The sequence below is a fragment of the Apodemus sylvaticus genome, chromosome 1, assembly GCF_947179515.1.
Source record: "Apodemus sylvaticus chromosome 1, mApoSyl1.1, whole genome shotgun sequence".
NCBI lineage: Eukaryota > Metazoa > Chordata > Mammalia > Rodentia > Muridae > Apodemus > Apodemus sylvaticus.
Genome location: NC_067472.1, coordinates 139008556 through 139036195, shown reverse-complemented (window position 1 = coordinate 139036195; position 27640 = coordinate 139008556).

Here is a 27640-nt window from a genome sequence, read left to right as displayed (position 1 = left end):
ATGGACGAAAATATAATATTTACGACTGATCCACAGTTAAAGAGGACCAGGCTTCATTGCAACTGTCACTCCTCACAAGGGCTCTGACGTCTGATGGTTTCCCCAGTGGCAGAAGACAAAGAACAGATGAGTGGGTATTTTGAGTTTTATTTTGCTAGGTGCCATGGATGGAATTAACCATGAAAAAATTGATTACACAAGAGTATAAATTCTGGGGACCAATGCCACTCATAGTTACTGATTTTGCTAACTTTATACATTCTCATGTCTACACACTTGTTTTTCTTAGATACCTATTTAGTAAGAAGGATGAAGGGGGAATGTTACTAAATCACTGGGCCAGGAGCAAGAGAATCCAACAGGCAGATCTCCAGAAAGCAGGTAGATGAAGGGATTCTAGTGTGTGCAACTATCAGTGCAACTATCAACAAGTGTCCTATTCTCTCTGAAAAGGAATAAAAGAAAGATCTGGGTAAGTAGCTTTATGAAGTAGAACCAACATGTGAAAGTTGCTTCTCATTGTGTGCTTGAGCAAACTGTTGCTCCATACCTGGCAATTCTGTTATGAAGGACAGCAGCAATTACCTTTTGTCAAATCAAGCTATGGTGCTCTCAAAGTATTGTATGCAAGTGGGAGATGTCAGGGGAAGAGTATATCACAAGAGTGACTTTGAAACAGCATGCAATGAGAATAATGGAACTCAGATTTCTTGAAGAAGCCTATTTGGGGTTTTTCTTTTGTTTTGTGCTTTTCTTCTTCTGCAAAATCGTATTGCTTTTTACAAACGCTTTTTACTATCTTCAGTCTGTTTTCATTGTGCATGGTGTAGTGTTTCATAAAGACAGGTTTGAATATTGTTGTGTTCTTTTGCCATATTTACTTCTTTTACTGTCTCTTTAGCCCCCATTTTGGTTTACTGTCCCCCTGGCCATCCTTCTGTTTTCATACCCTTCCCCACCATATTATATATAATCTTATATATAAACTTAAAATGTAACATCTATATACCAAATGATGTCAATCATTCTACTTATGGTGATTGCATAGCACATTCTCGTTATGCATTCATTAGTTGATAGACGATGAGTCTCTAAGGACATTGTATATAACACTACACTAAAGACAGATGTTCAGGTAACTCTATTGCATAGATTGACTTACAGTTGTTCAGGTGTATGCCCTGGAAGGCTTTATTATGTCATATAGTAGTCACAATTTTAGTTTCTTTAGATTTTTTAAGAAAAGTTCTTGGTATTTTTTTTATTGTTGCTCAATCATGCACATACATTTTTACACCAGCATTCCATATATGTTACCATTTTCCCCACAGTCTCACAAGAATTCTGTATTGTTTGTTTACCCAATGGTAAGTCTTCTGACTGAAGTGAGAAGACATATTAATTTAGTTTTAATTTGCAACAATCTTCATATTTTTGGATTAGATTTCTATTGTGATGATACAACACAGTGACTACAAGCAACTTGGAAAGATTTACTTCAGCTACCCGTTCTGGTTGTAATCTCTCACTAGGGGAAAAGACTCGAGTCTGAGACATGGAGGCAGGAAATGAGGCAAAGGCTGTGGAGGATCACTGCTTATTTGTGGCTCTACCTGCTTTCTTTACCATCCTAGACCACCTGCCCAGAGGTGACACTGTCTAAAATTGGTTGAACTCTCCCACATCAATCATTAATCAAGAAAGTACCTCCCACAGACTTGCACACTTGCTAATCTTATGGAGTAATTTTCTTAATTAAGATTCCATCTACACACATGTGTTTAGGTTTGTGTCAAATTGATAAAAACCAACCAGTATACTAAGGATGTTAAACCTGTTACCAAATGCTTATTAACAATCTGTACTTCATCTTTTAAGAAATCTCTGTTCATTTACATAGCTCACTCACTGACTTATTGAATAAGTGCATACACACACACACACACACACATATATACATATATATATATGCATATGACACAGACACACACATACACATGGTCTAAATACTAAGTTGACTAGTTTCCTAAATCCCAAAAGCATTGAGTGTTAAACTCCTGGTTCATATGTTTCTTAAAACCAAACAGCAGTATCTAAATTTACCCCCAACTATAGAAATTTGACAATATTTCTAAAGAATGTCAAAGAGAAGTTATTTTAAGGCCAATTCGCTGAGAGATAAATAAGAATGAATGCAAAATTATTATCTCAGCACCACTTATTAAAAAAATAAAATAAAAATCTCTCAAAAAGTTGACAAACAATAATAGATAAATTGTGATACAGTTATAAGATAAAAATATTACATATACATTTTTAAATTATACTCAAGAGTAAATATATAATAGAAATATACCTACTCATGTTCAATCACTATTTTCTTACAAGCTTTATTTTATTTTTTTTAAATTCTCATATGCATACCTTGTATCCTAACCACTCTGGTCAGCTCCCTCCCTGACTCCTTTGTCCATCTTCTCACTAGTTACAAACCACACTCATGTTCTCTTCATGTCTACTCATTTTGTTTCGCAACCCAAAGTACTTAGCCAAGGGTATTGATGTAACCATGGGTTGAGAGCAGTCCAATGAAGACTAGTAGGCTCAGAAGAGGTTATAAAACTAACTAAAGATAGTACTTTCTGTTTTCCAGATTCTATGCATTGCCAATAATTCAGAGGTAAGTAGTAGAGCCTTGAAGCCCCTCTTCCTCTGCCTGCTGATGTTTTTATAGACTCTTCTTAAGTGAACCCAGTACAGACAACTTCAATTGACGTGCTTTAATGATAATTGCTGTGTGGAATCTTGAAAATAATGTTTCCTAGCCATCCATTCTATTTTTTGATTATGTAAGTTTACATAATTTTTATTTTAATCTGTCTATCTACTTGTATTATAATTCATTAGTTAATGAAATATATGCTCTGTTGATTTCATGTTTATAACTATGTTAAAATCTCTGTGTATTTAAATATACTATGTATCTCCCACTTGCATGGTTCAAAAGCTTTGTAATTGACTTCTTCTATTTACAATACCATCACAGTCCAGTTGGTGTATGGTGACAGCTGATACTGTTATTGTAAGGAAACTACTGTGTTCAGACATCACACAGGGAACTATCACACACATACATCTGCATATAAATGTAAGTGTGTATTGAGCTATACTATCTGTATATATCATTATATCATATATTGTATTAATAAAGGTTCTATCCATGGTGCTGCATTTATTTACAAAGGATACAAATTACATAATAGACTAAGTAAGAAGTTTTGGGCTATGACAAGAAGGTACTCTGGAGGTACAAACACTTACTAGGGAGCCTGAAGTCCTGCGTTCCCAAAGATTCACATAAAGTTGGAAAGAGAAGACTGTCGTTATAAAGTTGCCCTCTTACCTCCACACCTGTGCTATGGTTTAGGAATATCCTGAAATGCATGCTCTATAAACAAAATACCCTCCAAAGTTGAGAGGGAAACATTATAAGTTATGAAGCATATACAACACAATTTGTGTTTCAAGATAGACTAAGTTCTTATTGTGACCCTTAACCACATTATATGCCTATAAAGAGCCTACAAAACTAGAAAGCACATTTGGAAGTTGTGTTCCTTTAGTGGCACATGATTGCCAGTGCATTTCTGTTTAGTGGGAGCATTCATGTTAGTTCTTGGTAACATCCACATTTCAGACCAAGTACAAACTCCAGTATCAGTAATCTACATATTTATGATGAACAAAGCAAAGCACACAGAAATGATTTTGAATTTGAGCAAAGCACACAGAAATTACTTTGAATTTGTTTGCACAGAAGAAAACAATGAAGGAAACATTAAATGGCAATTGTAGTGTCTTTACAAACAACCGAGAAAATACTATTTCAGATGTTTGCTAACAATGAGACACAATTACAACATGTAGTGAAAATTTCCCCACAATACATTAACATGTATGATCTCTGGGTTCATTGTTATGAATATCTTCATTCATGCACATATTAATTAGATTCCCTTATATTTCTTAGTTACAACATGCATTTGATCAATATGCTTTTGAGATCAAATTAGTAAAACATCCATTCTATTATGAAAGGTTATGTTATGTATTTTAATATTTAATCATTCTATAGTTTTGATGTCTCTCGTTTGTAAATCTTATGATTGCTTTGTTTAATTTAGCCAAAGGTCAAAGTGGAAGAGACATAAAATTATTCATGCAGAATTTATGCACCATGGAGGATTTTCATGGAATTAGACTTAAGGTCTGAAGATAATGAGTTGGATTTTATTCCTTACCATAAGTGCCAGTTTTAATATAGTAAAAGAAAGATTTTTGGAAAAGTTTGCTTGCATTAATAACATGTTGAAATGTCTTCTTCTGCACATTGGAGCAATGTCTAAGTGGAACAAAGGAAAAGGCATAGTTCTTGAACCATGGCCTTATTTCTCTTGATATTCAACTTTTCCCAAACAAGCAGTTGCTGATACACACAAAACTGGCTAATGGGAAAACTGAGTATTAACAAAGTAAGCATTTAAAGTCCATGGAAAAGTATACAAGAGCAGCGAAGAAATGCAGAATATTTAACTGAGAAAACCTAGGAAAGCTTGATAGTCAGATTGTATCAGTTTGTGGAAATATAGTAATAGCTGTTTACCTCCAATTCTAGCTTGGGAATGATGGGTCCAGATTCAAGACTCCCATCCAACCATCTATCTATTAAAGGGCCACAGTATCTTAGCAGTGAGACAATACATCTGCACTTCACAATGGAACCCAAGCCCTGGAACCCATGATAGAGGACAACTTCGTTGCAAGTGTTGTCAAAATGCAATGGATCCCAGATTTCCTTTTCTCTACAGTTAGTATCTTACTCCCTATTTCTTGCTCCATTTTATTTAATATTTGTGTCATCTATTAGGAAAATCCTTTAACTCATCAAGTTACACACAAATAGCAAACTCTTCAAAGCACACTTCAAAGCTTCTTCCCTCCCTTTGAACTGCTATGACATATTTATTCAGAACTTGTGATGCATTCATATATATATATATATTATATATGTATATATATATAATATATAATATATATATATATACATGCATAAATTGAGGAACACTGTCCCCTCCATACACATGATGTAGCCTTTGCTATGTTGATATCAGAGAAGACTATCCTAATCACATCAAGACTCTCAACAAAATTCTCTCATGGAGGAAGTATGGGCTTATGAAGCAGTTCATAAAAGGTGCACAGGGCCTTGTGAGTAGCTAGGAAGATGGTTCATAAATTAGTACACAGACACATGTAGCAGCACATTAGGAACTCAAGAGGGGCTCCAAAGTTAGTACATGAGATGTCCCAATAAGGTGTGAGTGCTTTCTTCCCAGACAGTGTAACTAGTTCACAACCTCTGCATGGGATGGGAAGGCTCTCTATAAATCTTTCATTCCCCTATCTTATTCCATACGGGCACATATCGACATAAGATTGAAATAATACATCTAAGATATGTTCTTGTTGGGGCTATCCATGTTTCACATGTACCTAAATGCTTGGCTATACAATTTTCTGGCATGCAGTTTTGTTTTTTAGCAATGATCATGTATATAAATTACTGAAAAGAGTGATCTAATTAATTTTAGCCTCCTTTAAAATTATATTGTATAGGCTGTGTGTTGAGATTATTTTGGTCACAGAAAAATCTTCTTAGTTATTTATCTAGTTGATCCTCTTAAGAAATAATCGATATGATGGTTTATTATATTATTTAAAGGTCTAGTAGTTCTCTTATAATTGCTTTTTGCCACATAGTAAATTGGTTTGAGTGACCTTCTAGGCTCACATTCTCTACACTCCATTGCAATGAGGTCAGTATCTGTTTTATAATCTTCTACTGTGGTGCAAATATCTCTCGGATAAGACCTAGAGCTTGTAGCCTCTAGGAGCAAAGCATTTTAATAAATGGTACTCCTTACATAGAAGGATGCTGTGGTGTATTCTGAAGCTTCTGCTCTTTGTTACTTTGTTGTATTGAGGAACAAAGAAAATGAAGGTCATCTCTGTCTCAGGATTTCCCCTGTATGACACCTAGCATGCATAGTATAAGAGAAGACTGGACTGAAAGTAGGTCATACTCTTTACAAGGTAGAATCTGTTCTGGTGGGTCTGAATGATTAGATTCGCATGTAAATCAGGTTGGTAAAAAGTGGAAAACACAGTGGAGGTCAAGAAATGGGAATAGCAGTGTGACACGGCTTATCCTAGACACCTGAAGACAAACGTGCAAGAACTGTGTCAAGGTAGAATTCCCATAAAAGTCTGTGGAAAGACAAATGCTGTATTTGTGAATATTTAATAGGCTTCAGGGTCTAAATAATTCATCAAAGTGGTGAAGAGAGTAAAAAATATAGAGGCCCATGTGATCCCCACATCTTCTCTGAGTTCTCTGGTTAGAAAGCAGTCAGGAGGCAAGACTCATCAGAGTCAGTGTCTAGAATGCAGAGTGGACTTTTATATTGACCTTGAATCATATGACATTTCTGAACTCATTCTTATTATTGTCAAAATACCAACGTTTCTAGCATTCACAATTTCTTCATTGGTTCCAGATGATTGTATGCTGTCATATCCTTTCCATTCATCCTGTTTCATTTTGTTACAGTTTATTTTAATATTTAGGCAGGTTTTGTGTATCTCAAACACACTATGCAGTTAAGTTTGATCTTGAACTCCTGTTAAAAACATAAGACCTGCCAAGAACTGAAGGAAGACTGACCTTTTCATAGGTTGCTGATAGAAATGCAAAATAGCCAGTCTGAAGAACAGTTTTGTTTGAAAGAGTTAGAGACAGTACTGCCAGTTCTCAGAATGACACTCAGGAAATAGAGATGGGAATACAGGAAGAAAACATGACAAGATGTATCTCCCAAACATATGTTCCAAGGGGCCTTTTACTGTGTCATGAAAATTCCATCATGTCATGAGCCCTTTAAGGCATTAATTCTTTTGCTGCTGGTTCAGAACCCTAATGATCTCATTGTCTCTGCAAATACCCTCATAGAAACACTCCCAGGTGTGTTTTACTAGTATCCTAGACATGTGATTACATTAAGTTGAAAACTAACCATCACACCAGAACAGACGATCAAATAAAGCACAGTTCCTTATGGGAAAGGTTAATCAAGAGAGAAACACACTGTCTTCAACAAGTATGAGAAAATCAAGAGACTGAAGAACTTTTGAGATGGGCACAGAATGGCTCATAGTTTTAAGGACATATTCAAAGGAAAAAGGAGTTTTAGGCATACTTATATAGTGTAACCAAAACATTTATAAGCACTGGACCACTAAAAAATGTACTTGATCATTGCCTGGATCTGTTTACTTTATGGTTCTAATGTGAAACTACAACCATATGATCTCCAATGCTTTCCTGTATTTGCTTAAAGCACTCCAGTGCATGTGTGTAGTGTAGTTTATGGTTTGAATCTGAATTTTCTTCAAAGATAGCAGTGTAGAACATTTCTTCATATGATTATTATCCAAACTGATGATTTGTTTAATGTTGTTGCCAGCACCCTTGGCTGCTTTGTTTTCTACTATTTAACCATAAGTATCCTTTGTATATTTGAGATGCCAGTCCACTCTTGGATACACAATTTCAGATACTTTCTCTCAGCTTTGGGTTTCTCGCTTTTATTATCTCAACATTATTTTTTTATTTTTTTATTTTTTTATAGATGACTTTTTAAAGTTTTGATAAAGTACAATTTATCATTTTTTTCTTGGTCATACATCCTACTGTAGGTATCATGTCTCAAAGTTCTTTGCTTAACCTCGGGTCATGGAGTTTTATTCTCATATGTATTCTTTAAAATATTTCAAATTTTGATCTATGATCTAAAACCATTTGTTGAAAGACTATCTTTTCTCCATTGAGTTCTTTTTGCACTTTTGTCAAAATCAAATAGTCATACATGTGTAGTCTATTTCTGGACAATCTATTGTGTTCCATTGATCTATTTGTCCATCCGCTCACCAATACCAGCCTAGCCTATTGTTATAGGTTTATAGTTATCATGAAATCAGGTAGCATATAATTCTTCCACCTTTACCACACTTTAATAAAACTTCAACTATTCAATTTATTTTGCATTTCCATATAAAGCTTAGAACAAGTTTGCTTTTATAAAAATTGTTCTATTGAACTTTTTAATTAAAATTTTCCTATCTCTGGATTTAAACAATTTTGATTTCCAATTGTAGGTTGATATCTGTCAAAATGTCATTGATTTTTTGTGTGTGTGTTTATTTCATATCCTAGACTTACTTATTGATGAGAGGATTTATGGAGTAGCACACACACTGAGACCTGAAAATAGGAATAGTTTTGATTTTGTGTTTTCATTTTGAAGTGTTTATTTTCTTTTCTGGACTGTTTTTCAATAGCTAGAATTATGTGTACATGGATGAACTGAAATGATAAGGGCACATGTCATTAAAGCATTCAGTCTTTCACTATAAATTATTTTTAAATATAAAATTCTTGTTTATTTCTCTTGGCTTTTAAGAGTTCTTTATTTTGTCAGCTAAAAGCTTTTTATCTACCAAACTTTTTACAAATACTTTTCCCCTGCCAGTTATTTCTTTTCTCATTCTCTTGGCACTGTCTTCCATGGGGTAGGAGGTTTTAATATAATGAAACCTAGTCTCTCAAGTCCTGTGGAACATATTTTTGATGTTGTGTCTAAGAGTCACATCTGTGCTTAAGACTATAGTTTTCTTCCAAGGTCTTCTAGTTTATAGTTTTACAGTTGGGCTATTGAGAACTTTCAGAAGGTAAAGGTACTTGCTGCTAAACCTGAACATTGGGGTTCAAAGCCCAGAACTCACACAATGGAATGAAAGACCCAACTACTGCAAATCATCCCCTGACGTCCACATATGCACTACAGTATGACGCTCACCCAAATAAACTAACTAAATATATAATCAACAAATAAATAAATGACCTGTAGAAAGGTTTTCTTAAGAAGCTCATTCCTCATGGAAGTTCAGTGATCACTTTATAATATATATTTAAAAATAAGGATGTAGTTATCTATTATCCCCCTCATAGTTATCCCCATTAATTTTCTGAACAGTAATGGTATACTCTACAGTTCATCATGTGCAATGCTCTCTCTTCATCTCTTTTTTGCACACTATAGTTATATATCATTTATTGTTTTTAGCATAAAAACCAGTGACAATCTTGCCTTTTAAATTTGGTGCATGCTTGTGTCCTCATGTGTTCATGAGCCTGTGTGTGGAGAGAGAAATAATAACATGCTCTTTGTGTCGGCAAGTTATGTGCAACTTTTCATTCTAATCTTATAACCTATCCCACAAAATTAAGATATCATGTTATTTAGCATTCACATTACAACCCTAGTCTGAATCTCTCAAAGACTATAGTAGTTAATTTTTCTCTCTTGTTATCTGAATGTGCCAAGAGCGTATGTCTTCCTCTAATATTTTCTCTCAAAATCCCAATTTTCTTTATCATCAAATAAAGGAAATTACTTTAATAGTTGCTCAAATCTGTAAGTACTAAAGCCAAAAACAATAATAGAATTGTTATTCAGAAGTTAAAAGTAATACATCAAAAAAAAAACATCTCTGTAACTAAGGTCTGTGAAAATCTTTAGAGAAATAGTTTAAATATTTTGGCATCTTGTGAGTTCTGGTATTGCCTCTCTGCATACATTTCACATTTCCAACAGCTGGATGTTTAGAAATAAGGCAACATGTTTAAAAGCTCCCTGGTATTGGGAACAGTATTCTCATAAACTTGAAAGGCTCTTTGCTGGCTTAAACCTGCATGACATTCTCTTATCATTGTTTTAGGTGACTGTAATCTGTCTGAACAAGGGTGCCACAGAGAGCAGGTGTTAAATGTAGCTTAGGCAATAGGAAAACAGATCAATGAGAGGACTATGTAGAAGATCTTCATAACTGCTGTTTTATCATTTACTGTTATTTTAAGACTTCAGTTTTTAAATTTCCACTTTTTTAAAAAAAATTAAAACACTATTTTATATTTGTCAGAGCATACAGAAATAATTCCTTGGCCAAAAAAAGCCTCATATTCATTTTAAATATACTTTAGAACCAAAGTCATCATTATGAATTCCTGATATAGAAGAATAATGATATAAAACTGAATATTTGTAGACAATGCAAATATTATTAATGTCACAAATAGTGATCAGATTAGTATGAAAATCATCAAAAATATTAATTTAGAGAAATATGAACAAATATCCTGAGATACTTTCATGCATACATATAACATAATATGAAATAAATATTGAAGTTATATACTGAAGAATTAATATATATATTCATGTATATATGAATACAAATGTTATATATATTGTTATACTATACAGATCATATATACATGATGTATATATATTATTCATATACTCTCAAATTTATGGCTAATGGACTGTTTTCTTTAGTAATTATTATATAGATTATTTTTATAATTATATTTTGTCTATTATATAAATATATAATATGTGACACGTGACAGATGAACATGACAAGTTACATGTTATATGTATATATATACATTAAAATTGGACATTATATGCTATATATTATACATTGTGTTTTATATCTTGCTCATTAAATTTTATATATCACATATGTATTATATACAGTATATTGTATTTAACATGTTACATATTATATATTGTGTATTACATACTGCATACTACATATTATATATTTACTATATACTAGGTATTATGTTTTATGTGATACATGCTATATGCCATCTGCTATATATTATACATAAAACATTGTACATTTTATATTATACATTATATTTTATATATTAATTATATTATATATTGTATATTATATATTATATATACTGTGTTGTATATTATGAATGCATATACATATATTTACACATATAATATACACACCTATTATATATGTATTTGTATAATATATATTATACATATGTATTATACCTATATATGGATATCAATTATTATAGTATATAAATATAATATTATATGATGGATAGATAGATTAATTGATAGATAGATAGACAGACAGATAGATAGGTAGATAGATAGATAGATAGATAGATAGATAATTTTTTCAAAATGGGGCCAGTGGTCATAAATTTGAGAGAAAGCAATGAGGTATATGTGAGAGGTTGGGGAATAGAAAAGGAAAGGAAAAAACAATGTAATTATAATTTCAATTCAAAAATAAAATAATTTTAAAGTTGAAAGGGATAAGTATTAGATGAATTTAGGAGGTAATATAAGAGAGTTTTAGGAAAATGTTCAGGGAGAAAAAGTAGAGTAGAGATAGTAGAAATATGCTATCTCTATATATGGCATTCAAAAAGAATAAATAAATGTATCATTATAAAAAGATATCAGTAAAATTTCAAACATTAAGGATAAGGCAAAAAACATTTTAATAGCTATATGCCTTATAATGTGATTCATTATTCTTACTGGTATATTTGATTTTATTTCATTTAATATTTTTCCGTATTTCCATGAAATTGTTCTCTATTTCCAGTCCCACTTCTATTAAGTCCACTGTGCATTAATTATTCTCAGTTCCAATCAGTGCTGTGTTTGATTGTCTTCTCTCTTGGAACTGGAGAATCAGGCCAATTCCTACTGACTCTTCTGATGGCTGAATTTCTAGATTAAGCTCAATCTGTGTTTGTCTATAAACAGGAATGAATAAGAAAATAATATGAAAATAAAAAGAAGAGACAAAATGTACAAGAGAATCATATTCTAAACCATGGCAAGTTATGTCTGTGTCCTCAGTAAGACTGGGCCCATTGTGTTAGAATTTAAATTACATTGTAACTTAAAGAGTAGAGGATTTGTAGGCTAATATCTGCCTATGTTATTCAGTGTTAAGTATTTACCAGTTCTCCTTTAGCACTTTCCAAAAGTTCTGGTGCTGTTAAAACTTTATTTAGAAGTACAAAAGACATGAGTTTTTTTTTACTCCTCTGTGTTTTCCAAGTTAAAAGTCATGCATCAATTTTATTAATTTTGACAAAACCCATGATACTCCTGATGCAAACGCAGAAGACAGTACTCACAGCACAGCAGGTGTGCCAATTTCATGTTCCTGTCAATTTTCAGTGTCTCTGCAGATTCCCCAGGGATCCTTGCATATGATGTGGTTGGCTGTAACTGAGTCAGTCTGACCTCAGGAAACCCTAGTATTATATTAGAGGAATGATTGCATGTGCTCCTACCAAATCCTAGTGCAGAACAATAGAATTGTAGTAGAATTTCAGTACTTATGAATTAATACTTATTTATTAGTATATGTATTCATGAATAATGTATATACATATGTGTAATAGAATATTATATATACATATATAATAGAGTAATAGAGAAGTAATACATGTATAGTATATACATGCATAATAGAATATATAAGCATAATATAGAATGATACATATACTTATATATATAATACAGTACATATTACATATATAATATATATAATAAAGTAATAAAATAGCAATAGAATTCTTCCTTTTCCATGGTCCATGGCCATTCTCCACACAGATGTCTTTCTTTTAGTTTAAACAAGAAGGACTTTTGGACTGCAACTATAGATTATACAGAAACTTGAGAGATACAATGGAATGTTCTTTCAAAGATGAATTTTGCTGCTATGTCTGCCTTGACTGACACTATGTGGAAAATAATATGTTTCTCTTGGGTTTTCTCAACATTGCTTGTCATGACATGAATGTAGGGACTAGTGCTTAGAATACATAGCATTCCCTTTTAATTATACTCTTTATTGTTAGAAAAGCAAACACAAACAAAGCAATGGAGCAAGTGAAAGCTTCTTCAAAGTGTTAATGAAAGCACTGGGTACTTTGAGTACTTACTTTGAATTTATCCATAAAAGCTCCAATCCATGCCTTTATCCACAGAATCTGTAAACACATTGATTTTACCTTGGCAGTGGATAACATATGTAGGCTAGGAAGGTAGTTGAATGCCATCATTTTCTCCTAAGGATACCTTTGTAAATTGTCTTGCAAATGACATGTGTAATAAAAGCAACATTAATTCAAATGTGTGTCCATTGCTGAAGCAAATATCAGAGTTCCTGAAATGTCCCACGTCTTTAGTTAAGGCCAATGTTAGCTTTAGCTTGTGCTAGCCTCCATATCTATTTACTTGAACACATATTCTCTCATATATGTCATTTACTTCACAACTCTGCATTTTCCAAAACCAAATTTAAAGCAAGCTTGGGCCAAGATAGCACTTGCTGTGGCTTTTAATACAACAATTGGATTCAGCTCTGAAAGTTGATCAGTTAGAAATTTCCCATATATTGAGTCACTAGCCTATTTATTACTTATTAAGGGTCTTGTGTTTTTAAATTTCTTTCTACTGCAATGAGAAGCTATTTTCTCTTTTTATAGTATTCTGTACATTTGTGATTGATACATTTTCTCTCAATAGGTGTTACTTAGAAACACCAATTTTTTTCAAAATTCTTTCATGTCTATTTGAATCCAGTTTTATTAAAGTGACATTAAACCAAGATCTCAAAATCTACAGTTTTAATTACATGCCTTATTCTCAAATCAATAAAAGCTATGCTTATGAAGGACACACTGGATTGAAGCAGGCTGACCTGTCTCTCAGCTGTTTTACTTCATCACAAATTTGAAGGCTGCATACAGTAACTAATTCTATAGATGTTCTGTAACTACCAATAATATATTGTCCCAACTTTGGCTATAGAGGATACGATTTTAAAGAGACATGATGAAATAGGTACACTAGAGCTAGGCATGATAACACATGTCTGCCTGTAATCTATAAAATAGGAAGATCATCAGTCAGCCTTGACTATAAATAAAGATGCTGTTGAAGAAACACAAAACAATAAAGCACACGGTAATGTGACTGCTGTCCAAAATTGAAATTATGGGAAACATAATTTCATAACAGTAGAAGATAGTCTTGCAGAAAGTAAAGCATAGAACTGAAGGGCATAGAGCTTACCACCTAGGAAGTGCAACTGAAAGAGATAAGCTAGAGGATGCTGGATAACTGCCGCAAACAACAGAACTGTGACTCAGTTTACCTCATTGCTTTCAATATGATCAGATTCCATGCAAGGATGGGATGAGGTAACCAGCATTCATAGTCCCAGTATTGCCATTTGTGTTGTATTAATGAAATCATTTAACAATTTAAAGTCTAAATATAATTTCTCAGCCTAAAAGTATATTATATATCCAGTTAGGTTAGTCTTAATAGAATGGCATAGACTGGGGATTAAACAACAGAAATTTACTTTTCTAAGTTTTGGAGACCGAAGATCTGAGATAAAAAACAATGTGGATCCTTATTAAAATATTATTGATTATTGATGGCACTTTCACTTTGATCCCACATTTTCTTTTCCCTGTTCCTTTACCTTCCACATGTCTTTCTCTCAATATGAGGATTGCACTCATGTTGAGTTAAGACAGCATGAAATTGATAATTTTTATGTGGAATAATCACATTAAAATTTGCATCTCAAAACCCAACAAGAATTTGCTTCCCCAGACTCCCCATCATCTGATTAAACTCATGGCTTGAAAATATGTGCTAGATTATTTTCATTTATACTAAACATCTACATTTTAAAAAGTATGACATTATCCTTTGAGTGGTGTAACAGGGCAATTATTTTCACAGTGTTAACATCTTAGAAATATATTAAGTCGTCTTAAGATGATGTGTATAGACTATATGAAAATAACTCTTTTATCTGTAGAATATGAGCATCCATGATAAATTATATATTTTGGTATCAGTTAGAAAGGGAATTAAGAGGTAAAGACTACTAAGGACTTAAACTGTTCTTGCACAATAACTTGAGCCATGTACTGAGTACACACCTACCTAGTTTGCAGTAAATGTCCAACATCCCATTTCCAACTGTCACCTCCTTTTTTGAGGCAATATTTCCTCTCATTTGTAGGTAGAAGTCCATTTTTTTTGTACTTGAGTATTTTCTCAGCTCCAGGATGGATTTCAGTAACTATTTCTAGAATGTATTTGCCACCCCCAACATTGTGGCAACTCAGCAACCCTTCTAGGATCTAACAAAAGCCTCACATTTGATGTGAAGAAAAATGCTCAAGCATTTACCATGACTTTTCCACACATAGTTTTCAAAATTCTTTGGCATCTTTAAAGAAATCCAGGTTCCCACAATAATCCCTCTGATCAGCAATGTTTGTGTTGTTTTTACTGGTATAAAGACCATTCAGGGTCTTGGAAAGCAACTGCAGTAATCTTATTCTCATTCCCCAGATACCACCTCAGAGCCATAATGCTTTGAGACTAAGAATATTGATTATCGTAAACATTTGTATTATACTCTCAGAAAAAAAAAAAGAAATTGCTTTATTTGGTACTGTAAACATGTATTCTTAGGTAAAAAATTAACTTCCTACTAGAAGTAAGTAAGAATCCTTCTTAATAAAAACAACTAGTTTCTCATTTAGAAACAGGGAGAAATGCCAACAGAGCACATGACAGGCTATAAGTCATTTCACTTGTGTGAATTTCCTCACACTAACATGCCATAGTACATTATGATGATAAATATAATTTGGGGCAAAAAAAGGGCCAGAAGAAAAAAAAATGTGTGTTTTTAAAGGACATTTTATGGGGGTAAAATCTAGGAAAACACTGAATATAGAAGTGTTACTTTATGGATATTCTCCAAATGTTATACTTGTTTATTCACTATTTCTGACAAAATAAGATAGAAAACAAAGCAAAAGGAAATAACACCTTCTTGTTTTTTCAGCTTTTCAAGAACAGTCAGAATTAGGTGGGTAGAGAGGTAGGGATGGATCTGAGAAGGGCTGGACTAGAATATGAAAAACCACATTGTAGGTAGTTGTCAAAACAATGAATATAATTTTAAAAATAGAAAGAAACAAAATTCAACCATAAGAAGTGGGTAACAAACAGCGTCTTCCTCCGACTGGCTTAAAGAATGCCAAGTAACAAATATGGGGTGTGAAACCTGAAAGAATGTAATTACTAACAGAAAAATAAGTTCCTAGGTGGACAGTGATGGATTGAGGAGGCTAGGCTGACATCCTCTTCACAGGTGTACTTTAATTTCAGCTTTTTCCATAGTACAGCTTTAACAAAGGTGCTACAAAAATTGACCCCATGTTGCTGCCAATATAGTAGGCAACCAAGAAAAGAATTAGTAGTCAAAACATGGAGAAAGAACTTCACTTGTGGAAAACCTATATTACTTGCATAAATATGTAATCACCAGTGAATATTTAGTCTCTTTATAAAAAAACACACATACACACAAAAGAAAATGAGAAGATATATGATGGTATTGAAGGTAATGATGTAAAAAGGCATCATTTGAAAGTTTGTGGTTCTCCAAATGTGGTAGTCTGTTGGTGGGGAAAATGGTTATATGATAATGGCTCTACTCATGAACAGAATTATAAATAAAGCTTCAGAGAACTGCTTGGTCCCTCTATATTCTTTGCCCCATGAAGTCACAATAATAATTATTTTCCTGCCGCTCTCTTCTTTCATATAGTTATATTTGATGACACATCACTGTCTCTCTCTGTCTCGTTCTCTGTCTAACTCTCTCTCACACACACATAGAGACAGACAGACAGACAGACAGACAGACAGACAGACAGACACACACACACACACAGCCCTCCCATATTCTGGTCCTCAAGTCTTTCTGGTACTATGATCTTGATCATCTCAGACATCAGAAAAGTCAGAACTTCTATTGTTTATGAATTGCTGAGACTCTGATATTTTTCTATAGCATCATGAAGGACTAAGGCAACATCTAATCATTTAGAAAAGAGATGATTGAAGGAAGGTGTGTGGGACCTGAAAGACTGTAAAATCATGAACACTACAGAATCACGTACCATCTGGTAGAAAATAATGATGTAGCTAAAATTTCTGAAGTTCATAAATGATAAAGGATACAAGCAAATACAGGGCCAGGATGAGAAAACATACCACTGTTGGCCAGAATGGCAGCATGAATTCAGTCTATAGAATCACCTTAAAGGAGCCGGTTTGGTGGCATACAATTGAAATCTTATCTCTGGGGAGGCAGAAGCAGGTCCCTGGAGCTCACTGGCCAGCAAGTTTAGCCTACTTGAATAATTTTGGGAAAGAGTTCTCTATAAATACAAAACCCAAGGTAGACAGTTTCTGAGGAACACTGCTTGAGGTGGACCTCTAGTCAGAGTGGTATTCATAGACATGCACGTGAACCACATCATGATCATGTATCTACACAGACACAAAAGGACACAGATATCTACTCATCTATTGGGATCTTTTCTCTGCAAATTAAAATAACATGTGTAGACTGGCATAACAGTAAGAAGCATCCATATGTATAGCCCTCAGATAAATTCAGTGCATAAGTAACAAGCTCAGAGACCCAGATTCTGTCCGTGTACAGTTAAGATCCAATACATTTCCAATACAGTGTTTTTGACTTAAATGTATATTTATTCTAATACAAAATTTGCATTAAGTTCAGTTGGATAGAGAATGAGTTTAAAATAGTAAGTACAGAATGAAACTTTTGTGATCTCTCCTGGAAGTTTCATGGAAATTCTGGAAAAGATAAGATCATACTGATAGTGTATTTAAGTTGAAACCACTAAGAGAGACATAGTATGTAACAACAATTTAATTCTGGGGTATGCTGATTAGTCTTATGTCATCTTGAAAGAAGCTATACTATTTGAGTAGAGGGAATATCAAGAGAGAAAATTCGGCCAGAAAATCTTTTTGAGGAAAGCTTGTAGGTCATATTCTCAGTGATTGCTGTGGGAGGGGCCAAACCATTGAGGGTAGTGCTGTTGCTGGCTTGGTGGACATGGGCTCTATAAAAACAGCAGGCTGAGCAAGTCAGTAAGCAACACTCCTCTATGGCTTCTGCATCAGGTCTTCCCTGCAGGTTCTTGTCTTATTTGAGTACCTGTCTTTATTTCCTTCTATGAACAATGGTATGAAAGTATAAGCAAAATACACCCTTTCCAAACATAACTGTGTATGGCAGCCAGACAACTTTAATACCAGTTCTCAGGAGGGAGAGACAAGGTGAAGAACTCTAAGTCTGAGGTCAGGTTTTTCTCCATAGTAAATTTGAAGAACCAAGGATACAAAGAGAAAATCACCCCCCTCAAAAAAATCAAAACAAAATAGAAAACAAACAATATAACTAAGAAACTCATTAAAAACTAATTATTAATTACCAGGAATAATTACTTGTTATTGTTTGATTTTATATTAATAAGTGAGTGTGTGTTTATAAATTTGTTTTACTTTTAAAAATAATTATAGTTTTGGATGTAGTGTGATCTAAATTCTCTAAAAACTTTGTGTAAAATAAAATGAATTTGTATATGCCACAAAGAAAATATAAAACTCATTGTTTGAATTATATACACACATTCCATCATTGACACTTGGAAACTACACACATATTCATATGTATGTTTACTATATAGCTTATATATATATGCATATATAACCTACATAACATACATGTATAAATACACACAACTATATGCATATAGTATTATGTGTGTGTGTATATATATATATATATATATATATACATACATATATGCTGAAAATATAAAGTTTATTGTTTCCTTGGAGAGTCTATATTCTATAAGGAATAAATAAAAAACGAGAAGCGTGGAAATTCATCTTATTAGCCTGAAATGAATCTTAGCCTTTAGAAATCAAGATGATGAGAGAGGATTGGAAACAATTGACAGAGAATAAAGTGTGATGCTTTGAAAGTCAAGTTCACTTGACAGCTATTTGAAGAAGATGAAATCTTTACTTGTATGGCTTTCAGTGAACTGGGATTAAGACTGAGAATCTCATTCTGCATTTAGCAATAGAGAGCTCGCTAGTGATCTCACTGAGAACAATCTGGGTGAGTTCAGGCTGAGCTTAGCAAAGAATGGAGGTATAGCATTGTAAACAAAGTAGACACTTCTGTCAAGGCATTCTGATGAAAGGAGATCAGAACACTAATTTACAATTGTAGACTTCAATTATGGAAATAGATTATGATATCTTCTTATCATAAACTGTATATTATTCATTTATTACTTAGTTACTTGCACTATTTTGGTTTTAGTCAAGATATTATACAGCCCAGAAGGCCTTGAACTTGCCTTTTAACTCCAATTGGTCTTGAACTTCTGATTCTCCTGTGTCTGCCTCTCAACTGCAGACATTATAGGTCATATTCTCCCATGTCTGTTTTTATAATATTAGTATTACTTCAAACTGCATACCAATGCACTTGAATGTCAATGTGAATGAACTAAAAGAGAAAAGTGAACATAAGAAGGAAAGAATTCTGGGAGAGTGGCATTATTAACTATAAGGGCGTAGTTCAAAAACAAAGAGGATAATACCAACCCAGTATTTTGGGACCTGACTCATGGTGAAGAAGAAGTAGAGTGCTATCCAGCATGTAAATAGGTTCATATTGGAACATTTTTGTTGCTTCTAGTTTTTCAGTGAAAGAAGTAGCAAGCTACCAGTTCAAGATGGTTGGAGGCTAGAGATATTCCAAGAAAGGAACATGAAACCAAGACTAGTATCTTGCTCTTATGTGTGCTATATGTAACAACAGTATGGAGAATCACTCTAGAATATAGAAGTTCAGCCTCTTATCACAGGGAGGATAAGCTAGACCTAACACTGAAAGAGAATCTCTAGGTGGTTCACATGTATAGTGAAGGTTGTGGAGTACTGGTCTCAAAATGGCCAAGAATAGAACAGAGAAAATCAGCAGAACAGAAGGTGTACAGTTATAGTATTACCAGATAGCTTGGGTGAACATTTCAGGACTTGATATAGATATGCAAGTATGTTTGTGAAATTCAAAGAAATGTAGAATTAACTAAGAGATATTTTGACAGTTATAATTCTAATAAGATGGATTCAGAAAAGTTGAACAATAACATGACCACAATGATGCTTCATAGAATTAAAATGTTTGTCAGAAAAAAATGAAGCCATGCAGAAGTGAAAAATTAAAAGGGAAAAAGATCACTTTCTAGTAGGGTTGGGTGATAGATATAATTAGGGAATTAGGGTAAATTGGAAATCGAAAATGGTAGTCATAAAAAATACTGTTCAGAATTGACATGGTGGCTAATTAGTCTTAATGAAACCAGTGTGAACTGTGGGAAGAATAGGGATATGCACTTAGGTGCAGAATCATATTTACAGCAGAAATGGATATCCATAGAATGATTGGATTGAATCCACATAGGAAAATCTACATGGGAAACAGAGTTATGAAGAACAGTGACAACAATGCCAGGGATATGAACCATTATCTAGGAACAGAATCTCAAAAGGACAAGTTATAGGCTCAGGATTCTATTGGCAATGAGAGAAAAAGAAGGTACTGGGTTGTGCAGTCTGATGGCTTGAGACTGATGAATGTTTTCAGAGAGAAGTGAGAGGATCTAGAAATGGGATACTGGAGAGACAACTGTCTTCCAGAGTTAATCACATGAAGGAGAGAGCACATCTCCTTAAAACCTGTCAGGACAAGGTACTTAGTCAAACAGCTTAAACAGTTCTGAATGAGTCTAGAGCAATAATATTTGGAAGTTACAGATGATTGTGAAGGGGTACCGAAGATGGGAGGGTATCTTTGTTGGAACTATTCCACTTTTGGCACTCTGGAGGTTAAACAGAGGGAATCTACTCCATAACGTTAAAAGGCTATGCCCTAGTAGTCTTAGGCTGCTCTCATAACTTTCTAGAAAGGAGGTGGCTGAGATAAGGCACCTTTTTTGTTTCTTGAAGTTCTGGACTCTGGAAGGTGAAGACTGCGAAGTATCCATATCCATATCCATATCCAAATGAGGAACTGAGGAGTTCATTTTCTCTTCACAAATGACTGCCAATGTTCTCTTCATTTCTTTATGTGAGGGAAAGCAAAGAGGCAGCACACAGTTTCTCTGCTTTTCCTCATAAGGACACTTGTGTGCTCAAATCACCTCCCAGTACCTCACCTCTAAGGAACATAATATTAGATTTTAGGATTCCAACATATGAGGTTTTTGGAAAAAAGTTTACTGCAGGATCTTTTTTTCTTTCTCTCTCTCACTCTATATTTTTCTTACATCGTGATTGATATAACCCATAGGCCCCCAAATGCTCAATTTCCACAAGCTGAAAATATTACTGGATCAATCATCCACATGTCCATGTCTGTTTTGAATTCTCTTCTGGGCACTTCGAAGCATCCAACGAATTACTATGTTGTTTTCATTCCATAGTTCCCTCTGGACATCTTGTTGATGAACACAAGGGATTAGCCAAGGGTGATCTCAGTTTGTTTAAACAGTTCTCCTGGGCTTCCTTTAATATTGACTGTTAGCATAAAGGCCATTGAGGAATAAAGTTGGGCTCACATCCTGGATTCATGTTAAAAATTGATCAATACTTTCTTATTTTCTTAATTTTGCCTATTATGACCGTAGCAGGGTTAGCACAGTATTGTAATTATGTACTGATTTAGTTCCTGCCTCTAAATACACACACCCCCTGACTTATTATCATTATTGTTATTTGATCATACCACTATCATTATTATTTAATTCCATACTATGTAATTTCTAGTATCTCTATTAGGAATAAGTATTTGTCACTGATATTAATTCTAATATCAATGGTAGAGTCAAGAAATTTCCTGCTAAAATTATGTTTAGCCTACTCCCTTGCTCATGGCTTCATATTTTACAAAGCTGTAGGTTCTAAATATTTCTCACCAAACTCAAAGCCTGTAAACTGATTTTGTAACACATATAATTGGAAGAATGGTGCTTTTCAGTAAATTAGATCTTCATGTGGTCTCTGGCCTAAAGTCCTTCCACAGGTGACACAAAAACACTAATTGAAGATTTGCCACGCAGAGAGCAAGCAAGGTGTTTTACAATATTGTTGGGGTAAAATGAGAGTTAGATAGAAGTATTTCTCTTTATGGTATTTTATTTTGGCTCAATTTCACTGAACAAAGCAGGAGAGGAAACAGTTACTAATAATTAGAGGCAAAGATATTAAGACACAAGCCTTTTCTATGGTCTTTCACAGCTGTGAGAGGTATAATTGAACTGAGCGTACACTCTCCATGGCATCCGATGTCTGACAGTGACCCTCCAGTATGCCTCTCCAAAATACTTTAATATGAATCAGAAAATTCTTCCTCTAAACTACATGTGGTTTTAAACATTTGGATACTAGACAAAAATCTAGTGATTCTTAATACACCTGCCTTTTTTAGATAGGAATAGTGGATTTATTTGAAAAATTAATGAAATCTATATACTCCATCAGAGAAAATTTGAATTAAACATATGAAAGTAGGTCTTTTATAGACCCATGGAAACAATGCTATGATCCTCTGTAAAATGACCTAAAAGATCCTTTTGTCAGATAGAGTTAATGTGCATTTAAGTTAGTATTATCTGCCATGTTTGAGATTCTGAAAAAAAGAATTAATTCAAGTCAAAAAATTCTTTAGAATTACTTTTTCTTCTCTATTTGTATTGAATTTCTTGTGTCATTGATGGCTTTCCATTATATTGCAAAAGACATAAGACCCCTCACTATCTTTGTGAACTACTGTTAAACATATCATGTACCTGCTTAAAGAAATTGTCTCCTCCTAACAGGCCATAGGTATTCTTTCCTTAAAAAAGCCTGGGACTGAATATATATGTCCTATTGTGGAGCATGGGTGACTTGTGTAAATAAACCTCACAGGAATGTCGTGGACATGGCTCCTGTGGCCTCTGGGGCTTCTGGGGCTTCCTCAGTAGGGAGACAGTGAAACTTGAACTTTTTTTCTTTTGATTACAGTTTGACATCCATAAAACTTTCTGAGATTTTCCTACCCTTATTATCAATTTACCCATATACTTCTATGCAGTGCTGTCTAATAAATACTGATTGAATGTAAAATGTAAACTCACTTTAGATATCCAATGTAGCTTTAATTGTAGAAAATATGCCAACACTAGTTTTTCCACCCTGCTCATTCCTCTGGAGCCCCGCGTATTTTTATAGCCTGTTGCGTGAGGTAGATACAAGTCTGTGTGTTTGTCAAGTCAGTTTTGGAACTAAATTGATCTGGAAGCTGATTCCCTTACCAAGGCCACCAGAGGCACAATTCTTTGAAAATAATCCCAGACTGAAACTTTGCTATAAGCTACATGGCGTTCAACCATTCCTCCTAATAAGCCAAAGATTCCCCGGCATGCAATAAAGACACATGCTCCATTATGTTCATAGCAGTCTTATTTATAATAGCCAGAAGCTGGAAAGAACACAGATGCCCTTCAAAGGAGGAATGGATAGAGAAAATGTGGTGTATTTACACAATGGAATACTACTCAGCAATTAGAAACAATGAATTCACAAAATTTTTAGGCAAATGGTTTGATCTGGAAAATATCATCCTAAGTGAGGTAACCCAGTCACAAAGAATACACATGGAATGCAATCTCTGATAAGTGGATACTAATTAGCCCAGAAGCCCTGAATACCCAAGACACAAATCGCATAACAAATGACTCCCATGAAGAAGTATGGAGAAGGTCCTGATCCTGGAAAGGATTGATCTAGCATTGGAGAGGAATATAAGGACAGAGAAAAAAAGGAGGGAGGTGATTAGAGAATGGATGGAGAGAAGACGGTTTATGGGACATATGGGGAGGGGGGGGATCCGGGAAAGGGGAAATTGTTTGGAATGTAAACAAAGAATATAGAAAATAAAAATAAATAAAAGAAAGCCCTGGACCAGGCATGTATTTCTGGTTCTAGAGCGTGTCTTATCAAGAAAGCAGAGTGCATAGAGCTGTTCATCCTTGAAAGCAGAAAGTCCCACTGGTTCTAAAGCATTTGCAGGGGTCTAAAATTTGCAAATCATGATTGCCCACATCCAGACTGATCGATTTCCTTCAGTACTGTATAACTAGCCACAACATCACAGCCTTAAAAGGAATATGTCTATCGGATAGCTGTCTATCGGATGTGGGGTTAGTGAAGATTTTTTTCCCATTCTGTAGGTTGACAATTTGTTGTACTGACTGTGTCTTTTGCCTTACAGAGGCTTTTCAGTTTCATGAGGTTCCATTTCTTAATTGTCAATCTTAGAAGCTGAGCCACTAGAGTTCCGTGTAAAAATCCTCCTGACCTGTGCCAATGAGTTCAAGACTCTTTCTCACTTTCTTCTCTATTAGATCCAGCCTGTCAGGTTTTATGTTGAGATCCTTGATCTACTTGGAAGTGAGTTTTGTGCAAGGTGATATATATGGATGTATTTCCATTTTTCTACATAAAAACCACCAGTTAGACCAGCACCATTTATTGAAGATGCTTTCTTTTTTTCATTGTATATTTTTGGCTTCTTTGTCAAAAATCAATTGTCTGTAAGTTGTGTGGCTTTATTTCTGGGTTTTCAGTTCTATTCCATTGATCTATTCCATTGGTCTGTCTCTGTACCAATACCATGCAGTTTTTATCACTATTGCTCTGTAGTAAAGCTTGAAGTCAGGGATGGTGATTCCCCAGCTGTTCTTTTATTGTTAAGAATTGTTTTCACTGTTCTGGGATTTTAGCCTTTCCAGATGAATTTGAGAATTGCACTTCCCATATCTTTGAAGAATTCTGTTGGGATTTTGATAGAGATTGCCTTTGGTAGGATGGCCATTTTTACTATGTTAATTCTGCCAATCTGTGTGCATGGGAGATCTCTCCATTTTCTGATTTCTTCTATTCCTTTCTTGAGAGATTTGAAGTTATTGTCATACAGATCTTTCACTTGTTTGGTTAGAGTTACCCCAAGATAATTTATATTATTTGTGGCTATTGTGAAGGGAGTTGTTTCCCTAATTTCTTTCTCAGCCTGTTTATCATTTGTATAAAGGAAGGCTACTGATTTATTTGAGTTAATTTTATATTCAGCCACGTTGCTGAAGTTGTTTATCAGCTGGAGAAGTTCTCTGGTAGAATTTTTGGGTTCGCTTATGTATACTATCATATCATCTGCAAATGGTGATATCTTTATTTCTTCTTTGCCAATTTGTATCCCCTTGATCTCTTCTTGTCTTATTGTTCTAGCTAGCCCTTTGAGTACTATATTGAATAGATATGGGGACAGTGGGCATCCTTCCCTTTTCCCCAATTTCAGTGGGATTGCTTCAAGTATGTCTCCATTTAATTTGATATTGGCTGTTGGTTTGTAGTAAATTGCTTTTATTATGTTTAGGTATAGACCTTGAATTTCTGATTTCTAAAATACTTTTAAGACGAAGGGTGTTGTATTTTGTTAAATGCTTTTTCTGCATCTAAGGAAATGATTATATGATTTTTTCTATGAGTTTGTTTATGTAGTTTGTGTTTCTCTATGTAGTTTGTTTATGTATGGATTACATTGGTGGATTTCCATATATTGAACCATCCCTGCATCTCTGGAGTGAAGCTTACTTGATCATAGTGAATAATGGTTTTGATGTGTTCTTGGATTTTGTTTGCTAGAATTATATTGACTATTTTAGCATCAGTATTCATAAGAGAGATTGGTCTGAAGTTCTCTTTTTTTGTTTGAGTCTCTGTGTGGTTTAGGTATCAGAATAACCATGACTTCATAAAATGAATTAGATGGGGTTCTTTCTATTTTTATTATTTGGAATAGTTTGAGGAGTGGTGGTATTAGTTCTTCTTTGAAGGACTGGTAGTATTCTGCACTTAAACCATCTGGCCCTGGGCTTTTTTTTTTTTTTTTTTTTTTTTGGTTGGGTAATTTTTAATGATGTCTATTTTCTTGGTGGATATGGGACATATTAGATCATTTACTTATTCTTAATTTAACTTTGGTATGTTGTATCTGTCTAAAAAATCATTCATTTCATCTACATTTTCCAGTTTCATTGAGTAAAGGCTTTTATAGTAAGATCTGATATTTTTTTTTAATTTCCCCAGTTTCTGTTATTATGTCTCTCCCTTTTCATTTCTGATGTGGTTAATTTGGAAACTGTCTCTATGACCTTTAGTTAGTTTGACTGAGGGTTTTTCTATTTTGTTGATTTTTTTCAAAGAACTAGCTTTTGGTTTTGTTGATTTTTTTTGTATCATTCTCTTTGTTTCTAACTAGTTGATTTCTGCCCAGAATTTTATTATTTCTTGCTGTCTACTCAGCTTGGGTATGTTTGCTCCTTTTTGTTCTAGGGCTTTCAGGTGTGCTGTTAAGTTGCTAGTGTAGGATATCTCCTGTTTCTTTATGAGGGCACTTAGTTCTATGAATTTTCCTCTCAACATTGCTTTCATTGTGTCCCATAAGGTTGGATATGCTGTGTCTTTTTTTCATTTAATTCTAGAAAGTCTAATTTCTTTCGTTGTTTTTTTCCCTGAGCAAATTATTATTGAGTAGAGAGTTATTCATCTTCCATGAGTATATGAATTTTCTGTTGTTTTTGTTGCTATTGAAGACAAGCCTTATTCAGTGGTGATCTTTTAGGATGCATGGGATTATTTCAATCTTCTATCTGTTGAGGCTTGTTTTGTAGCCAATTATAAGGTCAGTTTTGGAGAAGGTACTGTGAGGTGCTGAGACAAAGGTATATGCTTTTGTTTTAGCATGAAATGTTCTGTATATTTGCTAAATCCATTTGGTTTATAACTTCTATTAGTTTCCCCGAGTCTCTGTTTTGTTTCTGTTTCAGTGACCTGTCCATTGGTGAGACTGTGGTGTCACCCAACCAATGGACTGAAGTTGGAGACCCCCTATGGTCAAATCAGGGAAAGGACTAAAAAAGTCAAAGAGGAGGGCTGCACCACAGGGGGACCAGCCATCTCAATTAACCCAGATATCTGGAAGCTCCCAGACACTGAGACATCAACCAGACAGCATACAAGAGCTGGTCCAAGGCCCCCAACACATATATAGCAGAGGACTGCCTGGTCTGACCTCAATGGGAGAAGATGTGCTTAATTCTGGAGAAACTTGAGGTCCCAGGGATGGGAGAGGCATGTTGGGACAGGAAGTATCCTTTCAGAGAAGGGGGAAGGAGGAATGGAATGAGGAACTGGGGGTGGAGGGGGAGATGACTGGGAAGAGGGACAATGGCTGGAATGTAAATTTACAAAAAGGTCTCTCAAATCCCATGTTTCCTGAAAGTGATCTTGCCAACAGCATAGTGTAAGTAAATAGAAAAGTAGTGCTTTCTATTCTAGTTCTAAAAGTTGCTAAAGGTACATGGATTCGTGTCCAAACAGAATTGTATACAGTCAGAAAATGTAGCTCAGAGTAGTATGTATAAGCCCAATGATAGAATAATGAGGGCTAAACATTGTTCCTAAATTAGCCATAAAACAGCAGGGAATCTTTACAAAGAAAGTTAAATTGGTGATAATGGGATGACCAAGGATGTATGCAGTTGTCCCTTTCCTAAATAACAAGAAAAGCTTGC